Below are 6,000 nucleotides of genomic sequence, written 5' to 3' on the forward strand. Positions count from 1 at the left end.
TTAGGGGAGCGCTTCCTACGCCAAACCTTGGGTTTACCGTTGCAGGCGGTTCCCATGCTACCTTCGTCATCCATGTGGATTACAAAGAGTCTCTCTTCCCAGGAGGTGATCGACTTTACACGAGGCGTGGATGCTGACTTCTTTCTTGGAGAGGGGGACTATGCAACATATATCCAGACGCATCTCATGCCTCCCTTGATGGGTACTCATGCTCGTGCAGGAAGTGCAGTAGATGCCCCTTTGGCGAGCAAGGCTCGAGCACAGAGGGGCAGGGCTAGAGGGGTGTTCTTCGTTAGATAGGGCTTCAGTTGGCCTGCGCTTCCGACCGAGTTAACATGTTGGCGACACACTAGAGAGGCCTATCAGATTCCTATTAAGCCAGCACCAGCTGGGCACAGATATATCAGAGTGCCTGATTCACCTTCGGTATGCACTACAGTTCTCATTTTTTGTATTCTCGCTCAGATACTCAGATATTCATTCCTTCCGGATATTGATCACTCCCAATACGTTTGCAGGCACCCGCAGGGTACGTTGAGGGATTGCTCGAGATGTTGGCCTCATTCGGGAGCATGATATTGAGGAGAGAGGCACTGCTCAGCTTCTACAGCATTCAGGTATTTTATTCAATTTTCTTACATTCCGGTCATCAAATTTCTGCTGACACACTGAAACTAACATTTCAACCGATCACTTCCCCACACTGCACTGATACATTGCATCTATAGATCACATCTGACACACTGTATTCACACACTGTATCCACTGTATCTGACTTCTGCATCACATCTGATATACCTACTGTTACTAATATGAACTATCCTTTCAGGTTCCACCCATATCGATGGGACTAGCAGCACCTGCAGCACTAGCACTAGCGGTGCCTCTTCGGCGGCAAAAAAGAGAAAGAGACAGGCTTCGGCACGTGGCCGAGGGAGACGCCGTGGTCGAGATCAGAGGAGCCCTTCAGAGCCTATCATGAGCGATGACGACGATGAGACCAGGAAGACCGAAGAGGCTCTGGGTTAGCATGCCGAGTCATCCGAGAGCGGAGACGATGATGCTGGCTCAGGTTCTGCTAGTGGAGATAATGCTGAGCTAGGCTCTGAGGCAGAGAGCGGTGATGACTCTAGTTCAGATTCTGGTTCAAAGGGAGGTACATACAGCGGCATTGACGGAGACAGCTCTGAGTCTATTTCCAGGAAGAGGACGAAGAGGGCCTATCGAGACTGAGATATGTTTTTGCTTAGTTTCTTTTTACTAGTAGTGTTAGCACATTGTACATCTTTGATAGTTTTATTTTCTTTAAAAACTTGTACTCTTTTGTAAAAAGTAGCTGTGATCGGAATGAAAACTAGCTTTTTGTATGAAAAAGTGTTGTATTTTGCATCCTGAGCACCACACGAGCACCACATTGCATAAAACCAAGATTGATGGAAATTGAACATTGTATTGGCACAACCTTCTTAATTAGGTAATGAACCGACCAACACTCAACAAAACAGAGTAAAAAAAACTCGATGAACAACTAATAATAATAACTCGATAATCAAAATAATACAAATACAACTCCATAAGCAAAGCAAATACAACTCAATAAGCAAATTGAAACAAAACAGCTCAACAAAACTAACCAAAACATGACAACACAACGCACAAAGAGCAGAACAAAACACAGATTCTCAACGCTCTCGAAATACAGGTTGACCATAGGACAAACCAGGAGGCCATCGGCCATGAACAGAGGCTGTCTGCCACCAATGGTGGTTGTCGGCCACCAGTGGTGGCCGGTTGGCTACAAAAGGTAGCCGTTGGCCATCACCACTGGTCAGTCGGCCATCAGTGTGAGGGACCTCCAAATTGTTGCCACTTGTCTTCCACTCAGTGCCTTATCTTCTACAAAAGCTGGGACTTTGTAATTTCTTCGTTCCAGCTTTGTTTTTCCCACAAATGCAGCCATTCTTTACCAAAAAACTTTCAAATTGGATTGTGACTTTAGATGGCTTGGAAAAAGTGAATTTCTGGGGTTTTGGGATAAATGCACTGTTCCCCTTGAGTAGTTCTCCACTATGTTTTCCATTCCTTCAGGCCACGGCTAGGTGTTGGAACCCGATCACACATGTTTTCAGCTTTGGTAGACAAGAGGTATGTTCGAGAAGAATTCCAAATTTTGATGGAATCCCGGTGTGACGAGGAAATCTTGCCTCAGCCCCGTTTTGGTCACATCCAGGCTTTAGGAAGGATGTGTGGACTCACTTTGCATGAGGCTTGATCCTTGGTCCAAAACGGAGAGCTGGATATTCCCAGGCTCATTCATCGATTTTCTGACGTCAGTGACCGCAGTGACCGTCTTCGGCAGTGTTTTCGATAGCATGCCCTTTGTTTGTGTATGTTGGCTCATTTTCTTCTTGCCCCAATTTCTGGAGGGTCTAGCATTCACTTGATCGAAGTGACCCAAGGCTTGAAAGAGGGCAAGAGCTGCATTGGCTTAGCATTGGCATAGACTTTGATAGGCTTGGTTGCTTTCCATCGGTAAGAGACAAACAAATTTGCGGGAAGTCCACTACTTCTTTAGGTAATGTTTCCCACCCTATCTCATATGTGTTTCTCACATTACTCGGCACTCAGTTTCTATTTTTCTCTCTAAACCTTTTCTCACTTTTTGCTCTCAATGCACATCTCCCTATTCTTTAATCTCTCTTATTTTTCATCCCTCCCAAGATATAGCTCATGGACAGGTTGAAGGTAGTGGACTCCTGCCCTGCATATTCAGCACGAGCCTATTTTTTTAGCCAACGACTAATTGATTTCCTAAACGAGGGATGGTGGTGCCATCAGATGTGCAACAGGTCTGCTGTTAGCATTGCTTAGCGTTGTCGTTGGTTTGATCTGCCCGAGATGAGCTACAGCATGTCACGACAACCCGACATTCAACTGATTGGCCTGACACATTGTGTATTCTACTTTCCGTTCCGGTTCAGGCATCAGTTTGGACATGACCAAACTTGCCCAGAAGAGGGGATAGAGTACCTGGCTTCATTTCCAATCCGAGGTTCACAGTTGGCTCGATACCCCAATGCTTGGAGAATGAGGGAACTTTTGACTCCTGCTCCCAATTTTAGTTGCGCCCTTTCTGGTGAATGCTTAACTTGGCTTGAAGATGAGGCACAAGCTGGGCCTACTTTAGCATCAAAAGTTTCCACGAGCACTGGGAGGGGACGTAGGAACACCTGATTCACCTATGCCCCCAAGCTTATTACTTTGATTTGTACTTTCAAGTTTTCTTTTTGAATGTAATAAAAAGCAACTTTGATTTGCATCGAAAGCTGGAGAACTTTGTATTGAAATCAATAAAATTGGAGTTGTGGGTACTAAAAATTTTCCAATTGGTCCAAAACTGGTCTAAGTTGTAAAAAGATTAATTTGAACAAAATCAACTTTTATTAAAACTTTTCAAAACCATTTTCGATGAGGATCACAACCTGACACACATGGAATCTATCCTCAAGATGTACACCCCTGAATCCAGAGATGGTAAATTGCCCCTAGACTGAATAGCACTGCTCAACACTGTAATCAACTCTTCTCTCAGGGTAAGGATACAACCGATCTTTCAGATAATGAGTGGACAAAGATGCCTTGATCAAACACATAGACACAACTGATTTCGAAGTGTTTACGGCTGAGCTTCAGAAAGAAGTTGCCTACGTATCCCGAAGATGGTAATCAAGCCTTACGTAGTTTGGTTCGGATTCACTCGTGTATTAACACTCTCCTTTTGCTCTCTAAGTTTTGCCAAAGCTGCCTTTTTTGGGTTTTCAACCTTGCGAGCTTAGTTTTTCTTATTTCAAATTTTTTGTGCTCTAACTTTTGCCTAGATCGCCCTTTCAAGTTTTCGGCCTAGCGAGCCACTCAAGGATAGTATTTCTTCAACTTGTCCATGTTGATTGGTTGGGAGAATTCGAGGCCATCTAGGTCCATAAGAATAACGGCTCCACCTGACCAGATTGATTTAATGATGTAACGGCCAATCCAATTGGGTCTGAACTTGCCCCTAGGGTCATAAATGAGATCTCGGTTGCCTTTCAACACCCTCTTCCTTAAGATTTCAGGACTTAATTTTCTTGTTAAAAGCACTGGGAATCCTACGTTGATAACCTTGAACATGGTACAAAGCTTTTAGCCTCCTCTCGTCGAACAACATCAGTTCCTCGAACCTGCTCTGTTGCCAGTCCATTTCTACTATCTGGCACTTAGCCATAACCCATAGCGACGGAACCTCTATTTTGATCGACAGAACAGCCTCCATCCCATAAACCAGAGAATATGGAGTTGCCCCAGTAGATGTTCGAATTGAAGTCCTGTAGCCCCAGAGAATGAATGGCAATTTGTCTGTCCATTCCCTGTAAGTCTCAACCATTTTCTACAAAATGTGCTTGATGTTCTTGTTGGCGGCCTCAACAGCTCTGTCAGTTTGCGGCCGGCATGTGGATGACTTATGAAAAGCCACGTTGTACTTCTCCAACAAGTCGATCACTTCTCTCTTGAAATGGGAGCTATTATCTGAAATGATCTCGTTCGGAACCCCATAACGACAAATGATGTTATTCTTGATGAACTTGGCTACATGCGACGCTTTCAACACTGCATAGGATTAGGCTTCGACCCACTTTGTAAAGTAGTCTATTGCCACCAGGATATACTCTTGCCCATTTGACCCTTTTGGCGTAACTGCCCTAATAACATCAATTCTTCAGATTGAAAATGGCCATGGTGAAGTGTAACAAGCCCGCGGGGGACCTCGCCACAGCTCGGACTCGATTTTGTAGTTACGGTTCTAAATCTGAACCAAAGAGTCCAAATCCGGCAAATCGTTTTGAGAAAACAGATTTTGAAAGAAGTGCCAAACATGGACTGCTTTGCCAGATACAGAGTCGCCACCTAAATATTTTATTTTGGAAAATTTAGGAAACCCTGACTCGGTGCCAAAAGGCCACGTGTCCGTCATCACCAAAGTTGCCTCGGCTCGGGAACTAGGGTACGATTGGGGAAGGTCACTTCGTGAGCACCCCCGCTCGCCCGGTCATAGACCGGCCTCTACTAACCATGATATCTATTTTTGAAAACATTGTATATTCTTATTCCGGTTATTAGCCTAGGTTACTATGTGATGCTCACAGCATACAAGTATAGACTGGGTCGCCCGAATTGGAACAAAACATTTCGTGCTTGTTTATTTGAAAATGATTTGATGGTGCTACCCGCAGGTAGGCTAAGACATGGATTTGCCACCCTCGGGTGGGCTTAGAAAAGATGGTTTTGCCACTATCTAGTGGGCTTTAAAACATTTGATGTTTTATTCCAATTTAAGTAACCCAACCTTCACCCACAGGCATTCAGGCAGTTATATCACATAAGCATATTGCCTCATGGTAAGCATGCTATCATGGCAGTCACTCACACGCATGCAAGGATGCTAAAGCATAAAGCTTACTGAGTACTCCAAGCCAAAATAGAAACTACATTAGAAATCATGCATGAATCCTAAGTATACAGAAATGCCTAATGCAACACATGCAAAAATGCAACTATAACAGGCTCGGCTATTCTAAACATGGCATATGGAATGCTATGACTAACATGTATTCAATTTGGAATTGAAAGTACAATGCAGTTAGTATGATGCGCCAAGTCCGGTGCATGCAATACAGATGAATGAAATGCAAACATGCTATCATACTGTATGCTAATTGAAATATGCCCTAATCTAACCACCATAAGCTGGTAAATAAAAGGGAGAAAGACGTGGGGTTGGAAGACATACAACACACACACGCACACTTATTACAGTTGTGCCCTCGCGCAGAGGGTCCGAATAAATAATACAGTCCCAAATGAAAGAATATTACAGCCCAAATATTACAGTCCAAATAATATACAAATTTAAAATTAATTAACAAATTAACTAAGAAAGCTGTAAAACTGGCGTGCAAGCCAGGG

Source organism: Camellia sinensis, unplaced genomic scaffold (assembly GCF_055761805.1).
Source record: "Camellia sinensis isolate YWXY unplaced genomic scaffold, ASM5576180v1 Unanchor12, whole genome shotgun sequence".
Classification (NCBI taxonomy): Eukaryota; Viridiplantae; Streptophyta; class Magnoliopsida; order Ericales; family Theaceae; genus Camellia; species Camellia sinensis.